Consider the following 25,842-nt stretch of genomic DNA (forward strand, 5'->3'; position numbering starts at 1 on the left):
CCTGAAGGAGAGGCATCAAACTCACTGTGGCTAGGATGGGCTTTCTAGAGGTGGAAACATCTGCACTGAGTCTTGAAGGATAAGTAAGAGTTTCTAGGTAGAGAAGAGGATGAAGTGAGGTAGGAGAGAAGGGCTTCAAAGCAGAGGGAATAGAATATGCAAAGCCACAGAGCTGAAAACAGCATGGGATAGGGCAGGAGGCTAGACTGATGTTGCTGGAAGGCAAAAGTCTAGGACCCCATGACAAACATCTTAGTCATGATCTGGGAAGGAGAGTGGTGTGGTCAGGCTTGGTTTCACAGCTGCCTCTATCTCCCATGTGGAGGACAGCTTAGAAGGAAGCAAGATGAGAGAGAGTGAGGAGACTCACTCTGCTGTCTAAGTGAAAGAGGAATTCCCTCAACCTAGGAGAGGGGAGGACCAATTAAAGAAATATTCAAGGCTGGGAGTGGTGGCTTACACCTGCAATTTCAGCACTTTAGGAGGCCAAGGCAGGAGGATCACTTGAGCTCAGGAGTTTGTGAATGGCCTGGGCAACATAGTGAGACCTCATCTCTACTAAACTTTCTTTTTTTTTTTTCAGCCAGGTGTGGTGGCATGCACTCATAATCCCAGCTACTTGGGAGGCTGAGGTGGAAGGATCACTTGAGCTTGGCAGATCAAGGCTACAGTGAGCTATAATTGTACTACTGTACTCTACTTGGGCAATAGAGTGAGACCCTTTCTAAAAAACAGAAAAAGAAAGAGAAAGAGAGAGAAAGAGAGAGAGAGAGAGAGAGGAGGGGAGGGGGGAGGAGAGGAGAGGAAAGGAGAAGAGAGGAGAAGAGAAAGAAGAGAAAAAAAGAAAGAATGAATTGAGAGAAATCATCAGGCCTTTGAGATTTAGATATCATTTCTTCAAACAGTTTGAAACAGCATACCTTATGTTGTGGAATTCCTCCTGCAATCTAAATTAAATCTCTTTTGCTGCAGTGTAAACACACTCACCTTGTATAGCTTCTTCCATTTGGGTGCTGCCTCTTCACTGTTTCGGGAAAGTCTGGAGTTAAGGCACTCAGACACCACCTCAGTCTTGATCTGTTGGATCTGACACTTGTCTCTGATTCACTGTGACTCAAATAAAACATGCTGAGTGTGGTTGGTGTGGGAAAACTGGCTTAGGACCTTGGAAAGCCTGGGACTCCCCTCCAGGTCTCTTGCCCCATGTTTGGCTTCTAGCCTTTCACCAACTCAGAGGAGCACATCCACAGATTCCACAGAGTTGGGACGGAGCAGTATTCAGTCAGACGATTAACAGTCCCAAATTGGGGTGTAGAAGCCCCGGCTAGCATATATCTGCTGAAGTCCCCACACAGGATGCAGGCCAAACCCCTATCCTTGGTGGGCATCTGTTTGCTCATCTGTCAGTGCAGCTAATAATATTCTCGCTGCGTGATTCCTACCAGAATCTGCGGGATCCGAAAAATGTGCCTGGGGAAGATTCTGTGCCTAAGTACAGCGAGTCACGTGGTACGGGCTTCTGGGTCAATGAGAAAGGTTTGACTACCTCTAGTCCCAATCTCTACAGATGCCCTCCCTGCCCCTCTCAGGCTTGGGAGGCTCTGGAGCTGGAGGTGAGGGTGTACAAGTAAAGTGCCTGGATCCTCCTAGATGCCCTCTTATCTCCAGACGACGGAAAGAACGAGGAATCTGCTTTTACTTCCCATTCCCAGTCCTGAGAATTAAGCCGCAGCATTCTAAGCTCATCTTTCCTCCATCGCAAGGAACCCCTGCAAGGCGCCTTACACTCACCCTCCAGAAAAGGTGCAGGGCTGCTGATCCTACCCTGTGTTAATTGAAGCCCTAGGCAAGAAACTGTTCATCTTCCCCAGGAGGCAAACAATGGGATATAAAGATAAAGCTTCATGAAGGAGCTGGGCTCTAAGCAGGCAGCTCTGAGGTACTTAGCGTAGCTCCTCACAGCAAAAACACTAAGAAAATGGGGCTTCTGAGACTTTCCTGAGAAACCTAAAGCTCCTTTTAAATAGCAAGGAGACATTCTGACAGAGGGGAGGACACTTCTCAGATGCTATGCCTCCTTCGAGTCACACTGCTGCAGCACTCACCTGCCCTCTGTACCAGGGGTTGCAGACCCTGTTTATGGGGAAGCCTTGCATTGGTCTCTAAGCCCTGATCCTTGGCTTCCTTCTGCTCACCTGGAGATGAAGAAGGAATAGTTTCAACAGGAGCAAGGAATGTTGAGGAAGTATCATTGGGTACAATTTCCTTATCCTGGAGAAGTAGGTTTCGGCTTTTCACTGTGTTTTTCTTTTTGTTTTTGAGACAAGGTCTCACTCTGTTGCCCAGGCTGGAGTTCAGTAGCACAATTATAGCTCATTGCATCTTTGACCTCCTGGGCTCAAGTGATTCTCCCACCTCAGCCCCCTCAGTAGCTGGGACCACAGGTGTGCACCACCAAACATAGGTAATTTTTAACTTTTTTATAGAGACGGGGCCTCACCATATTGCCCAGGCTGGTCTCACTCCTTGGCTCTAAGTGATCCTCCCACTCAGCCTCTCAGAGTGCTGGGATTATAGGTGTGAGCCACTGCACCTGGCTAGGCTTTTCATTGTGCTTTCACACCCTCTTGATCCTCAGGGAGCCCCCTGGTAGGTGAAGCAGATATGATGGGTCTATCCCATTTTAAAGATGAAGAAACTGAGTCAGAAAATGGCAAACTTGGTGGAAAGAGAATTGAAATGAAGATTGGGCGACATGGGTTCCAGTCACTAATGTGGCTAAAATGCCTACTATCACATCCCTCATCTGTAAAATAAGCAACTAACTGGATGACATCTGTGGTTTTCTACTTTTTTTTTTTTTTTTACCTTTGAAACGGAGTCTCACTCTGTCCCCCAGGCTGAGTGCAGTACATGATCATAAATCACTGCAACCTCCACCTCCTGATTCAAGCAATTCTCCTACCTCAGCCTCCAGAGTAGCTGGGACCACAGGTGTGCACCACCATGCCCAACTGATTTTTGTATTTTTAGTAGAGACGAGGTTTTGCCATTTTACCCAGGCTGGTCTTGAACTCCTGGGCTCAAGCAATCCACCTGCTTTGGCCTCCCAAAATGCTGGGATTATAGGCATGAGCCACGTGCCCAGGCAAGATCAGTGGTTTTCAAACTGGCATTCCTGGAACTCTGAGTGCCTGTGGGCCCATCAAGAGGGTAGAGTGAGAGCCAGACAGCCAGAGCTCTAGAATTTCTATTCCTACTTCGAATAGAGCACTCTACTTTTATCTGTTGCATATTGGGATTCCACATGGAATTTCATTTGAAAGCAGGTTTCTCAGTTTTAAAAGTTTGAAAACTTCTGGACTAAATCTACGTATTAGTCCATTCTCACACTGCTATATAGAACTACCTGAAACTGGGTAGTTTACAAAGAAAAGAGGTTTAATTGACATGGCTTGGGAGGCCTCAGGAAACTGACAATCATAGCGGAAGGCGAAGAGGAAGCAAGCACCTTCTTCATGTGGTGGCAGGAGAGAGACAGAAGGGGCAAGTGCCACACACTTTGAAATCATCAGATCTCATGAGAACTCACACACTATCAGAAGAACAGCAAGTGGGAAATCTACCCCCATGACTCAGTCACCTCCAACCAGGCCCCTCCTCCAATTCGACATGAGATCTGGGTGGGGACACAAATCCAAACCATATCATCCTGTGATAGCTTCCACTTTACCCTCTGTGATGCTCTTGCTTCAGATTTCCTCAGCCAGAAGGGCAGCTTCACCTCTCCAGGGAGGTGCAATCTGCCTCAGACCCATTACCTTCACTTTGATCTAAGTATACACTTCAGAGATGGAGTGTAGACTGGAATATCTTCATTTTGGCATCTCTAGTGCCTATCACACTCTAGGCAGTCAACATGGGCAGACAGCTCCATTCCAACTAGAAAGACTCTTAGAAGGCCTTGCTCTCCAAAACATTCCCTTGACTTGAACACTGCAGCCCATCAACCCAGGTCTCTGGAGAGGAGAGGACAGTGGAATAGCCTGTGGAGACTGAGAGGAGGAGTGCCACTAGAATGCTGACTTTAAATGCCAAGATTAACAAGTTCACACTAAATTGCTTCCAGTTACTAGGTAGACTGCCAATTCTGACAGTCTTCTGTAAGCAAAGGGAGGTGGAAATAAGGGAGTGGGTGACTGCAGTGGGTAGTCAAGATATTTGTTCCACCCATCACTTACTGGGTTTGAAGTCTTTAAATTTTTGCCACTTACTTTCCTCTTATTTGAAAATAAAGGGATTATAATAAAGGTGAGATCTTCTGAATTTCTTCAGTCATTGGTGGCAACATTGGTGGTGCGAGTATTATGTGATTTCCAAGGGATAGCTCTTTCTGCCCAGCACAGTCATTCTCAGACTATCTTTCTACTGCAAAACAAGGTGGTGGTATTTAGATGCTGGAAGTAACCACATGGCACCATGGCAAGAAGGATAAGTGGAGTGGGAGTGGAAAACAGCATTAAAGGCACAAACCTGGGCTCTACTTATGCACTGGACATCTCAGTGCTCACTAGAGGTCACCACCATCACCACTACCACCACCATCATCACTAATAATGCTACAATCACCATCACTACCACCATCACCACCACCATCACCATCACCACCACTACTGCCATCATCAATATCACCATCACCACCACTACTGCCATCACTACCATCACCATCACAACCACCATCATCATCACCATCACCACCACCACCACCATCACCACCATCACCATCACCACCACCACCACCATCACCACCATCACCATCACCACCACCACCACAACCATCATCACCATCACCACCACCATCACCATCACCACTGCCATCACCATCATCACTATCACCACCACCATCACCACCACCATAACCATCACTATCACCACCACCATTGTGTAATCAGAATGACCTCCAATCGCTCTGTCTTTTGTTGCATCTTTTGTGCCTTGTTTTCAAGATTCAATGTCCTGATAGAAAATAAGTGATTGACTGAGTTTAAGTCACATGTTTGGTCCTGGGCTGTGCGTGTTGTAGAGGAAGTTTCTGGATTCCCTGGCTTCTATAGTGGGAGGTGGCCAATGAGAGGGAGAACTAAAAATCATCCTTCTGTCAATTCCACAAAATAAAGAAAGATTAAGTACACATAAGTAATTTGGGACATGTGGCAGAAACTATCAGTTAATTAACAAAGCTCCTTATACTTCCTAGGCACAGAACCAGATTGTGTGTCCCAGCCTCCCTTGTATTTGGGTGTGGACATGTGACTGAGTTCTAACCAATGAATATGAGTGGAAGTGAAGCCATATCCCATGCATCACTCCCATGCAAATTCCCAGTTATGCTCTTCCATGCTCCTTTCCCCTCTGGCCGGCTGCAATGAAGATGATTATCCAACATGATCTTGAGAGCCACATGTTGGGGGTGCTGCTCTGTAAGATAGAGGAGCTTAGGTCTCTGAATTACATCCTGGAGGAGATGTAATTCAGCCTGTCTAGTCTGTTAGGTGAAAAAAGAAACATGCATATTATATTAATAACTTTGAGGTTTACCTGTTACTAGCTAGCATTACTTTAAATGAATATAAGAAGAGGGATGAAAGCTGGACAGTAAAACAATGTACACATCTATGCCTCCCAGAGAGGCAAGGTTGAATAGGGAGATTGGAATCAGACTGTAGAGGGCCCTGAATGCCTAGGTATCCAACAATAAGCACAAAAAGGTAGAGGTTTTTTTTTGTTTGTTTTTTTTTTTTTTTTTTTTTTTTTTTTGGTCATCATAACACCAAGGAGCAGATCAGCAGTGCTCTCTGGATTTAATGTGGCTTGGACAACTATATTAACCCCATAAGAGTCACTTTCTCAGGCAAGCAACAATATAGGCAATGCCCCCATTTGGCCTGGTGACTAAGAGATGACCTAGTAAGGGTGAAAAGGGGGCTCTTGGCCAGGGCTATCAAGTGGCGATTTGAATGCCAGTTTCTCAGTGTCCTCCTGGGCCTGAGTATCCCTATTGCTTCTTGTCCTTGGTTCATCAAAGAGCACTAGACTAGGAGTCAAGGAAACTACGTTCAAGTCCCAGTCTTTCCATAGGTAGCTGTATGGCTTTAGCAAATTATGTCACTTCTCTGGGCTGCAGAATGAAGGTGTTGGACTAATTGATTTCTCAGTGAATTTTTTTCTTTTCACTATTATTCTGCCAAAACGGGTTTCTAAATATGATGCAGATCTCTTGGCACTAGGGAGGTAAATAAACACCCTGGCTCTGTGCAGTACCTCCTTGGATTTGTTGACTCTGTGCTTCCCCATAATTCAGTTCGCCAAACCTGCCAATTGGCAGGATTACTGAGCTCCCCTGGTACGAGGCACTGCGAGTAGTGAAGAGGGGAAGGCAGCTCTGTCTTAGGAGAGCTTGAATTGGATGCGGAGTCCCTTGACTTCTTATTGTCACTTAGTAAGTTAGGGAATAGGCTGGTATTTATGAGTATGCCAATTAGTTTGGAGGGAAATAGCAATGCAAATAAATTCCACAGAGGCAATGAAACCAAGCCTCTGGGCCCTATCACTTGTGCAGGTGGCTGGGTTTTCACTGGCTGAGTTTTTCTGTGCTCTGAGAATCTCTTTAATTTCAACTGAGCCTGTGTTTTCTTGAAGGGGTGTAGCTAGACTCACAAGAGGGTGCTGAGAGGCCTCAACTGCCAATGTGGGATGGGAGTGGGAACTGAGGAGGCACCTGAGAGTTCTCCCTGTAAGTGACATCCACCTTCCAAGGCTGTCTGCCCCGGCATGGAGAAGGTTGCTACTTCCCCTCACCGGGGGCTCTCCCAGCCTCAGAGGAAGCAAAATGGTCCTGGGAGGCCCAGCTGGGGTCTGTCCCAGCTTGGAACAAATAAAATGCTGTTCTCTCAAGAGTCTCTTTCCTCTGTGTCAGGTTAGCAGCAATATGTTCTCTGGTGGCTTCTTCGCTCACCGTTGTCTCAGTTGTTTGCTCCTCAGGCACCCTGGAGGTATCTCTTCTGGCTGCTTTGACCATCTTCATGTGACTCTGCCACAGGAGACTGATCCAGGATCAAGGTCCCTGTGTAAGGAGTGAGGAAATCTTGGCCAGGCAGGAAGCAGTTCCAAGTTTCTGCTTTAAAACAGCAGAAGCATCACCAGCATTGGGGGTGTGTGTGGAGTTGAGGGGCAGGGACAGGGAAGTAGAGATTGGGAAGCGTATGAGTGTCCTGGGCTGCCATGATAAGAGCGGCTTAAAATGATGGAAATTTGTTGTCTCACAGTTATGAAGACCAGAGGTCCAAAATCAAGGTGTTGACAGGGCCACGCTCCCTCGGAAGGCACTGGAGAAAGGGCTCCCTTGCCTCTGCCTGGCTCCTGGTAATTACCAGCAATCTTTGGTGTTCCTTGGCTTGCAGGTTTATCACTCCAGGCTCTCCCTCCATCATCACATGGCGCTCTCCCTGTGTGTCTCTGTGTCCAAATTTCCCTTTTCTTATAAGGTCACTAGTCATTGGATTAGGAACCACCCTCATCTAGAACGACCTCCTCTTAGCTTGATTATAGCTGCAAAGACCCTACTTCCAAGTAAGATTGCATTCACAGGTAGCTGGGGGTAGACTTGTCTTTCTAGGGGACATGATTCAACCCACAACAGGAAGGTACCTACTTAAGTAGGGTTCTCACCAGTTAAAACCTTTGAATGAGGTGGAACCCGACTCTCCGATCTTTTTACTTCACATCGGCATTAACAGCATCCAATTTCCTGGGGCCAACTCTCCATAGCCCATTCCCCAAGGAGTTGTTCAGAATGAATCAAGAACAGGAAAAGCTACTTCCCAGTTGTTGTTGTTGTTTTCATTGAAGCAAACTCTTATAAGTAAAAGTGGAAAGGTAGGATGAATAGGTGCAGCACAAAGAATTTTTAGCGCTGTGAAACTATTCTGTATGATTCTATAATGGTAGATGCATGTCCTCGCACACTTGCCCAAATCAATAGACTGTGCAACACCAGCAGTGACCCTTAATATCAACTATGGACCTGGGTGATGGTCATGAGTCATGGTAGGTTCAGCAGCTGGAACAAATGCACCACTCTGGTGATGTACACTGATAGCAGGGGAAGCTGTGCATGTGTGGGGAGAGGAGGTATATGGGAAATCTCTGTACCTGTGCTCAATTTTGCTATGATCCTGGCACTGATCTGAAAGATAAAGTCTATTAAAACACACAAACAACTGAAAGGTGAATGCTGGGCCCTTCTATGCATCCACTTTTAGATTATTTTTTCTGGTGTTCCATGGATCACTGTTGGTCATCAAATGCTCTCAAGAAGAAAGCTGTTCTCGACGACAGGAGGCCATGTCTTACACATTCTGCATCTCTTAGGCACAGAACTAGCATTGGGTGGACACAGAGTGAGATCTCCCCTTTTGTTAAAGGACATATTTATTTCAAAGTCTTTCCATTCCTTTCTCTGTTGTGCACGTGGCATCATTCTCTCCACTAAGTGCCTCTTCTGAGTATGGAATGAGGACCTGAGAGTCCTCCAGCCAGCTCCCATGGCCTACCTGTGTATTGGCCCCTGAGTCAAGTGGGGCTGTGGGGAGGGATGGTTGAGTTTGACCCATTGTTAAGATTATGTTGCGCCCTTAGAGGTCTTCACAGCTCTAGAGAGACCTTCAGTCATGTCGTGGTTTGTCCCTCAAATCAGGAGGCATCAGCCCCAGAGAGCTCCAGTCAAGGACAGCCCAAGCCTAAGGGCCTGCTGTGGCCTTGAACACTTTGATATAATTAAAGAAGGTGGGGTAGGGACTGGTAGGATACTGGAGCTTCTTTATTTTTTAAAAAAGTAAATATATAGAGCTTGATAAAATGGATTGCACTCAGCCTTGGGTAGGGCTGTGGCAAAGCCAGCAGGCTGCCTGCATCGCAATTTTCATTTGTCCCACAATTTGGGCTATTTCTGATTGTATCAAGGCCCTGGCCCTTGCTCTTAATCAATTTCCCAAAGCAAGGACGATGACTATAGGCAACACATTCAGAGTTCTTAGAAAGGCCAAATGGGAAAAAGAAAATGGAGCCGCAGAGATTCTCTGTTGCCCGAAGCTTGATCCTTGTTAAAGCTACCGGCTAACCTTGTCCTGCTTGCTCTTGGGCCCTGCCACTAGGTTTAGCTTTTTTACCTAGAATACATTTTAGGCAAAAATTAAGCTTTAATGAAGTGATGTATTAGGATTTCTGGCTTTGGTTTCATCAGGGTGTGTTGCAGGATTCAGGCTTGCTGGGAAGTCTCGCAAAGAGGTCTGTCTGCAGGGCCTGAGATCCGGGTCAGGACTAAATCTGAGTAGAGGGAGGATGCAGCAGCTGTGCTTGGGTCAAGGACAGTGGGCCATCGCAGCATGGAGAGGCGACTACAGACTAGCGTGGTCTTCTGCTCAGGATGCCTTCATCTCCACGGTCCCGTGCTGGGCCTTAGGGTGAGGGGGCTGCCAGACAGGCATTATAGATACCTGAAGCAGTATTTCTATGTCCTCCAAGAAGCACGGAGAGCCCAGCATGGCAGTAGCCTCGGGGCTGGGGGCAGTTGCTTTGGCAGCAGCTTTGCTAACAGGAGTTGCAGGCTTGGGACAGTGGTGCTGGCTTCCACAGAAAGCTGGTGACAGTGATAGTGGTGGTGGCCTTGGTGCTTGGTGGGAGTCAGTGATGCTGCAGAGGTGTGAGCTGGGCATTAGTGGCAGCACTGTTACTCTTTGGGTACTAACAGTGACAGGAGCATCATTTGGGGGGGCGCCTGAGGGACACCAGTAGTCATGTGGTGACACTTTTATAATTTCAAACAACATAGAGAGGGAGCTGGACAGATGTCCTTACTGAGAGGACAGAGAGAGGTGGAACCTTTGAAAAGTTAATAACATGCTAGAAGAAGAGCTATTGATATGGCTGGCCTCATCAGTACTTTGGGGGAATAATTTTCTCTCCTTTCCCAGCACTTGCCCTTCTCTTAGCAATTCCCTTGTTTTTACTTTCTAAGGCCAAAGGAGTGTTGGCATAATTTGCTCCTCACAACTCAATTTAGGTTCATTCCATTCAGTTCTACAAATATTTATTGAGTGCAGCAGCTTGCACCTGGAATATAGAGAATACACATGGGAGCCAGGCACTGTTCTGTTCCCAAGAGGTTTATCATTTGCTGGGGATGGAGGTGGAATAAGACCAGTACAAATGGGGCACACACACACACACACACACACACCTTCTAAGGGTCATTGCCCTCTAAATGATACTGGGGAAGAGAAGGAGTACATGAGGCAGCTGCTATTGCTCTTCTCAACCTCTCCCAAGCTGGTTTAAATAGAACCCTTATCTCCCCCCACAGTGGAGAGGGGTGGGAGGCAGGCTACACTTCCTCTGTGGTTCTGTCTCTTTCTCTTCACAGTACAACTCAAGGCTGTGTGAGGTTTACCAAAAGGCTAAGGTAATCAGGTGATGAGATGGGTTGAATTGTGTCCCCTCAAAGACATGTTTATTACCTGTGACTGTCACCTTTTTTAGAAATAAAATCTTTAGAGATGTAGTCAAGTCAAGATGAGGTCACACTGGATTAGGTTTGGGCCCTAATCCAGTGAAAAATGTCTTTATGAGAAGAGGGAAATTTGGACACAGACAGACATGGGGGAAAGAGAGGCAATGGAGTCATAGAGGCAGGGATTGAGGTGCTGCAGCCGCAAGCCAGGAAATGCCAAGGATTGGCAGCAACCTCAAGGGACTGGGAGAGGTGAGTGAGCATCCCCTCCACAGGTTGTAGAGGAAGCACCGCCCTGCTGACAACTTGAGTTTGGACCTCCAGCCTCCGCAACTGTGAGACAATACATTTCTGTCATTTTAAGCCACCCAGTTTGTGGTACTTTGCTGCCACAGCCCTAGGAAAGAAACACAGATGGAGTTATCTCATAGAATGGAAAACTTAGAGCTGCAGCTCGGTGCCATTTTTCACTTAGCTGATGGAAGAAAATTACCCAAGGAGCTTAATCCTTCATCAGGATCCCCTCTTGGTACACCTCAGCCCCCACTCTCCTTGTTCTCAGGACTATGTCTTTGTGAGTGTCCCTCCTTGTTTATTATTCTTTTGGTGGCTTTGTGCATCCAAATGTAGCCCACAGGGACCCGTTTTTCCCTGAAATTTGTTACCTGCCCCCAGCAGTTCATTACCTTAAGCTTGATTTATTCCCTGTAGGTAGAGTGAAGCCCTGGGTGGGAGCCTTCAGTAAGACAGTCACAGGACCCTGCTTCTTCAAATTGGTTCAGGGATGGTGATGAACATGTGCATGCCACATGTGGCACCTTTGGGACAGGCCCACCAGTGTCTGCTGTGACCACTTCATATTCCCTGTTGCCCATGGGTTACATGCACAGATGCACAGCACACACACACACACACACACACACACACACACACACACACTCAGTAACACTGAGAGGCCCTGTGGTCTCTCAGCTCAGCATCACAAACTCTTGGCTTGGGATTCTGACAGAATTACATATGCAGTGTTATCTCATCACTTGTCTGAAACCCTGAGTTTCTTACTCTGTGAGATATTCTATAAAACAAAAAAACAGTGACTGACAAATTTGGAATGTGAGCTCTTCAGAGTAGAAGGAAGAACCTGCATCCGGGTACGGTGGCTCATGCCTATAATCCCAGCATTTTGGGAGGCCGAGGCGGGCAGATCGCAAGGTCAAGAGATGGAGACCATCCTGGCCAACATGGTGAAACCCCATCTCTACTAAAAATACAAAAATTAGCCGGGCATGGTGGCGCGCACCTGTAGTCCCAGCTACTCGGGAGGCTGAGGCAGGAGAATCACTTGAACCCAGGAGGTGGAGGTTGCAGTGAGCTAAGATTGCTCCACTGTACTCCAGCCTGGGTGACAAGAGCGAGACTCTGTAAAAAAAAAAAAAAGAAAAAAAAGAAAGAAAGAACCTGTCATGGTTTTAGTAGACATTCAGGTTGCATATTTCTTCCATTCTGCAAACATATGAACTGAGCAGATGCCTGAGGTTGAGCATGATTGAGAAGTGAATGATCCTATTATTGGACTTAGTGACCTGGAAATAGATAGAAATGAAAATATTTTTTTTTTCAATTTTTAAAGCTATAATTTTGATTTCTAGCCACTCCTTAGGGATGGCACCACACTCTTGACACCGATTATAGGATACGTGTCCCTGCAGCATGCCTTTCCTGAAGAAGCTCTTCCCTGCGGTAACAGAATCCCAGACCTGGAGAAGCAGAACATGGAGCCCGCTGTCTCCGAGGCTAGCACCCTCTGATCATGCTGTGCTGAGGAAGCACACGCCGATCCCACCCCCATCCTGCAGCTTGGCTCTGCTCAAATATCTCATTTTCTCTCCTGGGTCTTCTTGCAAATCTCTGTTTATCCTGCTCTTTCTGTCTCCCACTTGTTGACTGACATGTTCTTTCCACCCTGGATTTTTCACTCCACCACCCACCCCTTCCTTGCCTGTACTTACTATCTACTCAGTTGCTCTTGATACCAGATAATTTGGTTTTTGATTGTAGGGCATTATATAGATTTAAAGATTTCAGTTTACTGCTTGCTAGATTCGAGTCAAACTCTCTTAATATCACTGTTGTTTAAGCGCATCCCTATCTCGCCCATGCGCAGGAACCTTGGGCCCTGCCACTTACTTCCCTGCTCGGCCTCTGGAGGCGCTCTTGGAGCGGCCTGCCGCCTCCCCACTCTCAGGACATGCGGGGCGCTTGGCTGCTCCATGCTCGCCCAGGCTGTGCAGCCCAGCAAGGGCTGCCGCCGCACCCCAAGGTTTCCTGATGCAGCCAGCTTTCCCAAGTGAACATTTTTCCTCTTGCTTTTATTAAGCTTAATATGAGAGATCCTGGCCAACCCAGAAACAAAAGTTCATGGAACTTTTGGGCTTTAGTTTAGCTCCTTTTTGGAATGAAGAGACAGTGTGTGTGTTTAGTTGGGTGGAAGGCAATGAGGGAAGGAAAGTTCTGCCTACAACTGATGGTTGGAGAGCACTGAGTCTTGGCCAGATTCCACGAGCTGAAATCTCTGAACAAAGTATTGCTGTTTGAATATGGTTTTGGTTTGAACTTTGTTTTAACCTCTTGATATGTCTATGAAATGGGTACCTACCTTAAAAAGACTGTTATGAAGAATGAATGAGAAGTTATGTATACATACATATATACATATATATATGTTTGTGTAGCTTAGAGTGACAGTGCAAGGCACCTGGTAAATGCTAAATAAATGTCATTTATTATCAAGGCTATTATTGTATAGGAAGCACACCCCTAGAGATATGGGGCCTCAGTCTCCATAACTTTCTTGCTATGTGAACATAGTCAATTATTTGATACTACATTATTATCATTTATTATTTATATTACACTTATATTTAAATCATATTGTTATTTGATATCAATTATTTATCTTTGAGCCTGTACAACCTCATTGGGAAGTGGAACTGAGAATTATTGTTCTGTGTCCTTCCTAAAGGTCAAATGAGATGTAAATGAGTTGTACAGTGTAAAGTGTTTCTCTGGGCAAATGCAAGGCAGCAGAGCTCCTGCAGCCTCCCTGGTCAGGTGTGCAGTACACCAGTATCTGGCTGAATGGATGCTGCTCTTTCCTGCCACTCCTCTCTCCTCATACTGTGGTCCCAGCAGTGACACTCTCCCAGTATCCATTGGTACTAGTGATCTATTAGTACATGACCATAATCAACACTAGTACTTTCCTATAGGAAGTGAGCAGAGGCACTGACATCACAGCTTTTAACTAGTTGTGCCACTTTTGGGCAAGTCATCTTGCTGCTCTATAATTGGTAGGGTTGAGCTAGATACCACGTGGGCTCTCTATCAGTTTGAACCTCCTGTGAATCTAAGGTCCCAAGAAACAAAAACAGGTTCAAATGGCAGATGCCAAACCTGGCTTTCTTGTGTTTAGGGGCCAGACCTCAATAAAGACATTGGGACCATAATCCAGGATAAAGCTGGCTGGCTGGCTCCATGAGCAGATGCATTAGGAAGCCAAGGAGGGCACATCACTTCTAGTGCTGGATTGGTAAGCCTGGACATCAGCAAAAAGAGACTTTTTTATGTGATACATGGAAATGGCAACACATGGCAATTACTCATTCACAGGTTAACAAGTGAATAGCAGAGACATGTACAGCACTCCAGGAGAGATGACTTTTCTGGTCCATGAAATATGGTAACTTAAAAATCTGGCTGACGGGCGCAGGGTTGTGTGCCTGCAGTCCTATCTACTCAGGAGGCTGAGATAGGAGGATTGCTTGTGCCAAGGCGTTTGAGACCAGCTTGGGCAACATAAGAACAGTCATTTAAAAAAAAAATCTAGCTGGTGGGAGATTGAGGACACTGTTAGATTTTTCTGAAAGATCCCTGGCCGAGGAGTGGGCACTGGATCTGACCAACTGTGTCACGGTGGATATGCCACTTCCCTTCTTCGTACCTCGGCAGCCTCATCTGTAAGATGGAACAGACGGTAGTTAGACAAGATGTATTTTGAGGCTCTTTCCAGCTCTGACATTCTACAAGTTCATTATTTCCTTTCTTCTAGATACCTCTGGCTAGCAGCCCAGACTAAAAATGGTCTCTGTGTAGGATCCTTTTACTGACTTTCTTACCAGGACTTTTCATTCATCTTCATTCTGTGGTACAGGATAAATGTATGCTCTCAGCGACTTAGACAACTCCTTTCCTCCATTTTTCTTCTTAAGCACTTAAATAAATGAAATCTAGCATGTAAAGTGCTTAGCACAATGCCTGGCTCATAATAATGTATTCATTTATATATGTGCATATATATATTCTCCTAATATATCTTCCTCTAACTTTCTCCTTTAGCCTAAATATCTGTGTCATTTAAAACACTTTTCATTTTTTAAAATCCAGGGCCACTCAGCTTGTTCTTTGTAAGAAAAAGGTTTCTCTGGATTACTCCTAAGTGGCTGGTACATTCAGGTTCACAGTACCATGGACTCCAGTCACTTCAAGGCACCCAGCACCATATCACATTCTGACAAAGGCTAGGCCCCTCACTTCAGACTGAGCAAAGGCCCCAGGAGCGTGTGTCTTCTGAGATCCAGCCCTGGCTCAGCTCAGATGGGATGTGTGAAGCTCGGATGCTGAAACAGGAAGGAATAGCTTGCCTTGAGGCCAAGTGTATTCAAAATCTGACTTGAGCTGTTGAGTTGACACCTTCCAACTGTGCTATTCCAAGTGAGAAAATACTCCATCTCAGATGGGACTTGCTCCTCTGAATCTGGGCTTTCCTCAAATTTGCAAAAAAAAAAAAAAAAAAAATTGTGATCTGGACCTCCACTTACCCGTGTTAATAGGGAAAAAAGCAGGATTCATTTACAGACTTTTTTTTGAAGCCCCTCCCCACCCTTTTTCCAAATGCCTAGAGCCTGCAGCCTCACATTTGTTCCCCAGAACATGCTCTAAATGGTGCAGAGCTGAGTAGAGATTATTGTTCTCATCTGACAGAAGAGAAAATGTAAGCTCAAGAGGCTATATATGAATGATGAAGGGTAGGGTTACTGGCCCAAGGGAGAGTGGCAGGTCCCTGGTTGAACACCAAGATTAGAGCCCATGTTCTGTGAGCTGCCTGTGTGTGGTTTATAGAAGTCTTACAGATTGACTCTTGGACGGGGATGAGAAGACTATGAAATCAAACTAGCCCAGACCCAACAACCCTGATGCCTTCTTTCGGAAGCCCCGCAGAGTACATTGTCTTTGTATTTGTTCTCACTGTGTAGTTCTTTCTACTTATTGACAGGATAATGGATCAAATCGTGTGGCAGGGATAGCCCAGTGCTTTCACTCTGACAGCTTGAAAAGAGAGGGACAGAGATCAGTAGCATCAATTTTCTCCAGTGATGTAGGCCCCACAATATTGGGCCTTCTACCTGCTCCTATGTCCAGATACTGAAATCTTACCATATTTTGTCCACCTGCAGAGTAAGGAAGATGGGGTTGGGAGTAAGGGACCAGTGAGAGAAGGTTGGAATACATAGCACTGAGACTAGTGTGAGGAGGCTAGCTTCTTAAGGAAAGAAGAAAAGGACAAAAGCTGAAAAAAAGGAGAGAGATAAAAATAGAAGTGAGAGGCTGGGCATGGTGGCTCATGCCTGTAATCCTAGCACTTTGGGAGGCCGAGACGGGCAGATTGCCTGAGCTCAGGAGTTTGAGACCAGTCTGGGCAACATGGCGAAACCCTATCTCTACTAAAAAATAAAAATAAAAAAAGTAGCTGGGCATGGCGGCATGTGCCTGTAGTCCCAGCTACTCAGGAGGCTGAGGCAGGAGAATCGTTTGAACCCAAGAGGTGGAGATTGCAGTGATCAGAGATTGTGCCACTGCACTCCAGCCTAGCGACAGAGTGAGACTCCATCTCAAAAAAAAAAAAAAAAAAAAAAAAATAGAAGCAACAAGAAGGAGAATGACTTTGCATAGATTGGAAAAAAAGGAAAAAAGAGATACAGGAAGTGAATATTAATGGTCTTATAGAAAAGCCAAACATAAAGCCAAAGTGCCAATGGGTATTGGTGACGCCTTTGTGAAAATTGGAAAAATGTTCCTTCAGCCACTCTGGTGCCTCTGGCAAAATTTGTTTCCTATTTGTGGCACTTGAGTTAAAATAGTGGCTGACCCTTTCTTTAAAGGGTAATAACTTCTAATGCTGATCCAGATTGCTGCTGCCAGCAGGAACTCAGAGAGACAGATGCCCTGTTGCTGCAGGATCAGCAGGGTCCCCCGTGTGCCAGCCTCGGGGAGGGGAAGGAAAGAGGAAAGAAAGGAAAGAAAGGTGGGGCAGGTGGGGCCTCAGATAAGCGGGGAATTGCTTCCATCTTTTCTTCCTGCACTTACCAATTAAGCAAGGGTTTCGTGAGCTACCTCTGTGTGTCAGTCACTGTTCTAGACACCACCATCTCAGTTAATCTTCCTGATAATCCTGTGGTATAAATATTATTCCCTCTGTTTTACAAAAGGATGAATAGGAGCTCAGAGTTCATTTCTTAAGGTAGAAAAGGGAAGTTTTAAATTCTGTTCTGCCAGATTCAAAAACCTTGCCGCTTGCCATAAAACATGCCACGAGGGAACCAAAAATGACTAGGATATAAAATAGCTCTCAAGTGGCAACATTTATTGAATATGTCCGCATGAGCCAGGTACTGCTTTAGACTTTGGGGATGAGTCTCAGGCAGAGGGCCTGCCCTCTGAGAGGGTCAGTGCAGTGGAGAATTTGACAAATGGAACAAATGGAAGGAGGAAATATAAAATGTCAACTGGTGTTAGGGGGTATTAAGAAAAATAGTGCTGGGAAGGGCCTTGGGAAGGCCATTTTTAAAGGGGATGTCAGGAAAGACCTCTCTGAGGGGTGGCATTTGAGCAGGGAGGGAGCAGGATCGGGCATGTGCCACAGACCCTCACCCTCGACACCCTGCTGAATTTCCACCACGTTTTGGACACTGCTCTTGAAACACTCATCTGTGATTTCCTCTGATCGATAAACCATCAAGAGGGGGTCCCCATGAGGACCACTTCTTTCAGAAGGAAGATCTGAGATATGGAGGGAGAAGGAATTAGCCAGAGGCTGCACATCTTATAGGTGGTTTAACAGAAGTTTAAACCCAGTTCTACCACACCCCAGGTTAGGTTCCTACCTCCTTCATCTCAGAGGTGTTTCTTGGTACGACCTGACAAAGCCCCAGAGAGCCAAAGCCATAGAGTCCTATCAGCATTCAGCCAACCAAGAGGCAAGGGGGCAGGTGCTAACCCCAAAAAGGAGGTTTACACATAAAGTCAGGATCAACTCAAGTTAAAGCAAGGGTAGGGTTTTTTTTTTTTTTTTTTTTTTTTTGATATGCATTCAAAAATGTTTGCTGAATAACAGCTAGCATGAATGAAGCACTCGGCAGCAGAATGTGCCATCCCAGGGCCTTCCATGAATGCACTCATGTAATTAGCACAGCTGGCCTATGAAGTAGGGAGGATTATAATATCAAATTTATTTATTTATTTATTTATTTTAGAGATGGGGTCTTGCTGTATTGCCCAGGCTAGAGGGTAGTGGATATTCACAGACAGGATCATATGTACAGCAGCCATGAACTCCTGGGCTCAAGCAACCTTCTTGTCTCACCCTCACCCCCTTCCCACAGTCCCTCTCCCCACCATCAGTAGCTGGGACTACAGGTGTGTGCCACTCCATCTGGTGACAATCTCCAATTTACACATGAGAAAACTGAAAGTAACTTCCTAAACTTACAGAGAGTATAAATGCCAGAGCGAGAATTCAAACCCAGGCAGGCTGTGTAGGAAGCCATGCTTTCTCGATTATTCTCTGCCACCTGCAGTGAGTGTAAGTGCTGAAGAGAGGGAGGTGTGAACCTGGCCATCTCAGGTGGGAAAGTTTCACCTGCCAGAACTCAGGCTGAGAAGCTGAAGATGCTGGGAGATCACAGAATGACAAGCCGGCAAGGACCCTGGCCCCTCCACTCTGTCTCAGTCTGTTAGTGCTGCTATAGCAAAATATCCGAGTCTGGGTAATTTATAAATAACAGAAATGTATTTCTCACAGATTTTGGGCTGTGATTTTGGGCACAGAGAGGTTCAGTCTCTGCCTCCAAGATAAAACCTTGCACTCGGTGTCCTCACATGGTGGAAGGGATGCAAGAACACAAAGGGTTCAAACTCACTGTCTTCATCCCCTTTATAAGGGTACTAATCCCATCCATGAGGGAAGTGAAGCCCTCGTGGCCTAATCACCTCCTGAAAGCTGCACCTCTTAATGCTGTTAAATTGGGGATTAAGTTTCAACATGAATTTTGGAGGGGACACAAACAATCAAACCACATTAACTCCCGTAGGCTACTGGTGAGGAACTTTGTATGCACCGCAGCAGGGGAGAACATCTAAAGAAGGGAGGAGGGCTTAGTGTCTCAGACCGGAGCTCTCCCACAGGGGAGTGGGCTCAGGGAGAAGGGGGCAGACAGGGCAGGAATGTGAAGTTTCTAAAGTGGCCAACACAAAAGAAGATGAAACCTAAAATATGGCCTCCATTCCTTCTTCAGAGACCATAAGAAATGAATACTAAAATGAGAGTCAGAAGTTTATGGGGAAGGAAACTTGCCTGGAGTAGCCAGGGAGGAGCAGAACCAGGCTGGGGGTGAGTGAAGCCTTGACCTTAGTCCGCCCACTCACAGTGTGGTCCTGGGCCAGGAAAGGCAGCTACTCTGATCCCCACACTTGCCCTTATCTGTAACATAAGGGGAAATAAGCTGACTCTATCCCATATAATCCTTTGCTGCACTGAAAGGAGACATCTGCTTTGCTCTTGCTAATTTAGTGTGGGAAGCCTGGCTCACTCTTGGATGTAGATAATGATTCTGCTGGCTGGCAGGCAGGCTAGGGAGCTGGGGCTCAGTCGCATCCCTCGCTGGCTAGCATTCCATCACCCAGCACCCCACTCTCCCCAGGCAGGGTGCAGTGGGCCAGGCACACTACATGCAGAAGCCTGAGGCACAGAGGAGGAGAAAGGGCAGGACTCTGGTCTCAGAGAGAGATGGTGTAAACTCGCTCACATGGGTTCGTGGCTGTAGTTTCCCAGAATAGAAAGATGCTGCTCAGAGCCCTCTGAGCCAGCTGTGCCCATAGAGGAGCTAAAAGGATTGAGAAGTATTCAGAGGAGATGTTCCATGCTGCGAGCCTGGAGTGGAGGAGAACAGTTCTGTCATGGATGGACACGGTGCCTGGGACTACCATCCCCACCCAGGCGGGCACTCCACAAAGCAGGCAGCAGAGCCTCGTGATGCCAGCAGTATCTGGCCCTGGGTACGGCACCTTTCCATCTGGAAAGCACAGCAAGCGCACAAGCTTCATAACAAGTGTGTACTCTTGGGTAGGCCCACCCCACGACTCCCTGTCTTCTATTCAGATGTAGCAATGGCTGCTTTACAATTCCACTGGCCCTTCTCTCCACACACCCCAGGAAAAGCACGTGGGCCTCAGTACCTGTCCCCAGCAGAATGATGGAGAAGGAAGTGTTTATTTTTCCTCCCTGAATGCCCAACTCATTCTCCACTCCTGCTCCTGCTCCCAGGGCCCAGGCAACTATTGGTTCTTGGGTTCCCATTTAGGTGTTTTTCACCTGGCTGAAGGCATACACCTAATGGGAATTTGAATTTTTCCAGGGACTTTCAAAGACTTAAAAGGTAAGCCAGCTTGACAAAAGCCCAACACAAATTAGCTTAAGTCAAAGGAGCATTCATTGGCTCTCCTACCTAGGAGTTCAGGGATGGGTGGATCTAGGAGCTCAAACAACATTGTCTGGGCTCCATTTCTTTCTGTATTTGGCCCTATTTCCTGCTCGGTATTGATGTCATTTTTTGTTGCTGTGGATAGGATTCCATCCATCATAAAGCTAGGAAAGATAACCATGGTCAACTCTGGGCTTACATGGTCCCTACTTGGGAAGCCCATTAGAAACAGTGCTTCTCTTTCCTAATTTCTGAGAAAGATCCTGATTGGACCTGCTTGGGACATGTGCACTGAACCCATCACTGTGTCTAGAGAAATGGGGAACTTCTGTTGGCCAGGCCTAGGTCAAATGGCTGGGTTAGTACCTAGGGTGGGGAATGGGCAGGTTTCGATTCTAGAAAAATGGGTTGGGGAGAGATCAGCAGGCAAAGTGATAGCTGTCACAGTTTACCATAATGGTGTTTACTATCTTGTGGGACCAGGGTAGGAGAGAGATTTGGGACAGGGGTAGGGTCCCTTCCCACCTATTCCACTAACATAGTAGGAAGATCCTGGCTCTTCCTGGGCTGGCAGAACTTGGAGCTGTACAACCATCCACCTTCTTTTCCAGCTCAGGCAAGTCCCCTGGCCACCCAGATTCCTTTTGCTCATTATTGCTTGTTGTGGCTACTTTCTCATGCTCCCTCCCCCAGCCAGTGCCTGCCTGTGACTCCAATCTTCCTGTCTCTGTGGCAGGCAGCTGGCTCTCCGGAACTTTTCCCAGACATCATCCCTATTGTGCAATGAGGTCACCAAGTCCTGCTGAGTCAGGCTGGGACAGAACCCAGCTCAGCCCTGGCTTTAGGGATACAGGGCCTTTTCTAGCTCCTTGTGAGGGTAACCGTTTGAACTACACTATCCTCATGGTCATCTTTTTATTTTTGTCTTTTAAAAAAATTAACCCGGTACTTAGCAGCTTATTCATTGCCATTTTTAAGAAGTTCCTCCTCCATTTCCCAGAAAAGAAGCCCCAAGTCTTGCAATAGTCCTTTCTAAGTAAACCTTTTAGCCATTAGTCCAGCACAACCCCACATTATCTCAGTTGGAAGGGAGTAAACAAGTCATTTACTAAAACCACCCACCTAATGCTTGAATGCCCCCACAATGTCCTAACAAGTGGCTGTCCTTCCTGAGTTAGGCTGCTTTTAGGAAGTGCCCATTAGGCAAGTCTGACTACTGTTGGCAACGTCTGCTCTCTGCTCTTCACTGTCTCCATGGGCCTAGGGGGTATCACATTGTGCTTAGACCCCTATTTTAAATGTCTGGAAGTTCCCCAGGCAGCTTCCTTAGGATGGTGTGGACATTTGACTCCTGATTATCTGTATGGTAAGTGCTGGGAAAGTGTGAGTTCCCAGCCATTGCAGAGGCTCCCCTAGTCCACACATGGTCAGGGGCTGTGCATGGGAGTGCATGCAGGGCTCCATGGGAAACTCTGGGACACTGTACACTCTTGTACTCCCCCAGTGCTGGGGTTCTCTGGCAGGGCTGAGCTGCTTCATTGCTTTAGGGAAGCCATTTATTTCCTAGGTCTCTGTGCCTAACACTCCTGAGCCCACTACCTGCAGAATGTGGTGATGAATGCTCTTGTAAGGAGATGTGGAGGCACATAGTTGGCAGCTCATAGCAGGGCTCTTCTTTCCAGTGGTGGGTAGAGTCATGTGTAAAAACCATATGAGGTACCCAGTTTTCTCACCTTTGCTATGGGGAAAGTATTTGGGGTAAGAAAGAAAAAAGAAAATTGCCCCCCAAATGGTGTCTCCACCTGTAAGAACCTTTAGTCTATCCATTCCATTTTCTCTCTTAACCTAGCAGACTTAGTTGGAAGCCCATCTCTCTCTCTCTTTCTTTCTCTTTCCCTCTGTCTTTCTCTCTCTCTCTCTTCCCCCCTCCCCTGGCTCCATCTCTCCCTCCCTCTTTCCATCTCTCTTTTCCAGCACACTCCCTCTCCCAGGTTCTGGCTGGGAGTGGGAATGGACCAAGCCCCACAGTGCTAGATGTTTCCTAAATGAAAACTTTGTTCTGGCCCCCAAGAAGCTTGTATCCTCATAGGATGAAAGGGCAATAATTTAAAATCCTACATAGCTGTGGCCAGGTGAACACAGGCTTGCAAGGTCAGAAATTGTGTAGGAAGGGTGAGTGAGAAATAGGAAGACTTGCTCCCAAAGCATTACCTGGATAGGACAGGATTTGGGGTCTTGATCAATCATCTAGATAGTGTCCACTGCTCCTTTTTCCCCTTCTTCTTGGCCAGAGCCGTAAGGTCATCACATGTCTTATCTGGTGTTTACGCCAAACTTCCTCTCTTTCTATGCTCATGGAAACAGTGGCAAGATGGGGGCCTAGGTTAGCCTAGGAATTGAGAGCTCCCTTGGCTATTCTGTACCTGCCGTACCTCAAAGTTGGATCCTAGGTTTCCTTCACTTTTCTGTCAAAAAGCCACAGTTTCACTTCCTGAGTCCCTATGTACAGACCTCAAGTAGTGGAAGGGTTGATTCAAGAGCTTTCTGGAATACTGGGCATGGTATGGATTTTCCTTGTGAAATTCCACCATGGTAGTTCACCACATAGTGGCTCCTGATTCTCTGGAGATAGCTGGGTGCCTAAGGAGATGCTCAGTTTGGTGGAGGAGAGCTTGGGGGCTGGAGTGCTAGGTAGAAAACAAAAATTCATGGGCTGGTTGGGCACGTGGTTCATGCCTGTAATCCCAGCACTTTGGGAGGCTGAGGCAGGTGGATCACCTGAGGTCAGGAGTTCAAGTCTGGCCTGGCCAAAATGGCGAAACTCCATCTCTACTAAAAATACCAAAATTAGCTTGGGGTGGTGGTGCATGCCTGTAATCTCAGCTAGTTGGGAGGCTGAGGCAGGAAAATAATAGCTTGAACCTGGGAGGCAGAGGTTGCAGTGAGCCGAGATTGTGCTGCACTGCAGCCTGGGTGACAGAATGAGTGAGACTCCATAAAAAATAAAATAAAATAAAAAAATCCAGGGGCCAATGATTACCAGTTTCCAAAGAGGAATGGTGACTGAGGGGTCTTGACATTAGAAGTAGATCAGAAGCCAAGGAACTAGTAACTGATCCAAAGAACAAGTAACTGATCTCAGTCCCAGTATCATCTTCAACTACACATTTGGTTGTTGTTATGAGCCAATCAGTAAGTATTTTTGGGCTATTTTCTAGGTATCAAGCACTTCAGCCACAAGGACTAAAGAAGAAATATAAAACTTAATCCAGAGATCAAGGAAATAGGGTTGGGGTTCTGCCCTCAGTCTTCTTTGTTTTCTCTCGTATTGGTGGTCTCCATCCAGCAACTATTATGTCCACGTAAATGGGCTCCAGATCTAAATCACCAATCCAGGTCTGCAATCTGAGCTCCAGAAACATACTCCAGCCACTGCCAGGACAGCTCTATTATAATATATAGTCTCACTCTCCCAAAGCCTGACATATCCAAAATCAAATTCATCCATCAATCTCACTTCTCCTCCACTCTTCCCAAACCCATCCATATTCCAAAGCTTCACATCTTTCTGTCTACAATGATCTTCTACTCTCCCTCTAATCAGTGTCTCACTATTCATTAAGACAACTCAGATCTCATGTTTTCTATTTATAAAATGTCTAGGTGCAATGGAGCAGTCTTCTGAACCTACATTCTTTAGGGTCCAGATGAATGGCCACTTCCCAGGTGAAGTCTCCCATCACCCCTCCTAGGAAAAAGGACTTTTCCTTCCTCTGGGCTCCCAGAGCACTTAATCTGAAACTTCCTTTTAGCCCTTTCTACATTCATCTCCATTTCAAATGCAAGTCTCTAATGTCTCTGTACTTCTGAAATATTCCTACTTCCCAATACATTTAATAATTGTACCTCCACCAGAAAAAAAATCCTGCCTTCCTAAATTCCCCCTTTTTTGAACTGACTAGTGCCTTTTTATGGATTTCTCATCTAATAGTAACAGATCATACTTCCAGCTTCCTGGTAGTTACTACATCCTCACTCGGTTATGTTAACGTCTATGTTATTGAAACACTCTATTAAATGGTGTGGGTACTTCTAGGTGATGAGAGAAGACATCATTGTGCTTCACAAAGGGTATGACTTTAGAGTCAAATAGATGTGCATTTGATTTGGGTTCTATACTTATTAGATGCCTGAACTTGAGCAAGCCACTTAACTTTTATGAGCCTCAGATTCCCCATTTGTCAGTGGAAGGGTAGCACTTACTTCAAAAGTTTCATACTGTGCTCTTTCCCTCCTCCACGAGTCTGCACAGGCCATGCCTTCAGCTTAATTCTCTCACCCACTTTTTGCTGGCAAGGCTTCTGATTCTTCAGGCCTCAACTTAGATGCTACATGCCTTAGGAATTCCCCCAGCCCTCAAAGACCAGGGCAGTTGTCTTTTCCATGTGCTCACTGCCCAAGGTCTTGGCACTTAGTCCTTGAATTGCAGTCATTTGTTTCTTGCTCTTTCTTTCCCTCTTTGAGGAACTGTTACCTCTGTTGAGGACAGGGACCATGATTTGTTAATTGTCACATACCATCTTTGTCCTACTTCATCCACTTTTGATCCAACAACAAAAAAAAAAGTCAGAAAAAGTAAGCCACCTCAGCTAAGGAATTCATAATTCTGAAATTCTGAAGAAAATGTCAATTTCTCACTAAGGGCTTATTACCTGAATGCATTGCAACATTTCAGCTCTTCAAAACGCTGGCTTCATTCTTGCACTGTGTTAGGCACTGGGCAATAATTTGCTTTTGGTACAGAAATTGAGTGATGTGTCTTCTGAACTGATGTTAAAACCCAATAGTTTCCAATTTCATAAGATTTAAAGCCAGTTTTGTACATGTGAAATTACCCAAATCACCAAAAGAATTAATTTTCTTAGGAGATTCTCATCAGTAATAGCAATTTCCACAGTTTGTTTGGCACCCCTAGTGGTAAATATTTTATTTTAAAAACTCAGCCACATATAAATTTATTATAACAATTTAGGCACTTTGTCATAAATAAAAGCAATGATAACTATGGTGCTATCTTCTATTTACTTCAAATGCCACTTCTGAAGTGTATATTTATAGTACATGGTAATTCAAAGAGGAAGCTCCAGGGTCAGATGGATCAGGTTCCATTCCCATCCCTGACATTCACTAGCTGTGTGATCTTGGGAAAGTTATTTCATTCCTCTGTGACTCAGTTTCTTAGTCTATAGAATAGCAATAATAGCCTCTGCATTATAGAGTTATTGTATGGCTTAAATGAGCTAATACATGTAAGGGCTTATAACAGTGCCTAGCACCTGTTATAAACACTCTATTGTTATTTGCCAGGGGTGAATCAAATATAAGAAGAGTGTTTGGATATGATTACCTTTAAACTCCCTGCCGATCCTGAGGTTCTATGTCTCTATATCATTCCAATCC

General features: G+C 45.9%; 1 protein-coding gene across 4 annotated transcripts in view; it reads left to right on the forward strand.

Annotated features, from left to right (window-relative positions):
* MRPS14 (mitochondrial ribosomal protein S14) overlaps positions 1 to 25,842 on the forward strand; it is an 868,813-nt gene that overhangs the window by 122,102 nt on the left and 720,869 nt on the right. The window contains exon 1 of one of the 4 annotated variants that reach the window (XM_050767414.1): positions 17,886 to 17,889. The exons of the other annotated variants lie outside the window; for them this stretch is intronic. The gene's annotated coding sequence lies outside the window, so the exon portion shown is untranslated. Of the gene's footprint in view, positions 1 to 17,885; positions 17,890 to 25,842 lie in introns of those variants that run through there. 4 annotated transcript variants of the gene reach the window in all.

The sequence above is a fragment of the Macaca thibetana genome, chromosome 1 (assembly GCF_024542745.1).
Source record: "Macaca thibetana thibetana isolate TM-01 chromosome 1, ASM2454274v1, whole genome shotgun sequence".
Classification (NCBI taxonomy): domain Eukaryota; kingdom Metazoa; phylum Chordata; class Mammalia; order Primates; family Cercopithecidae; genus Macaca; species Macaca thibetana.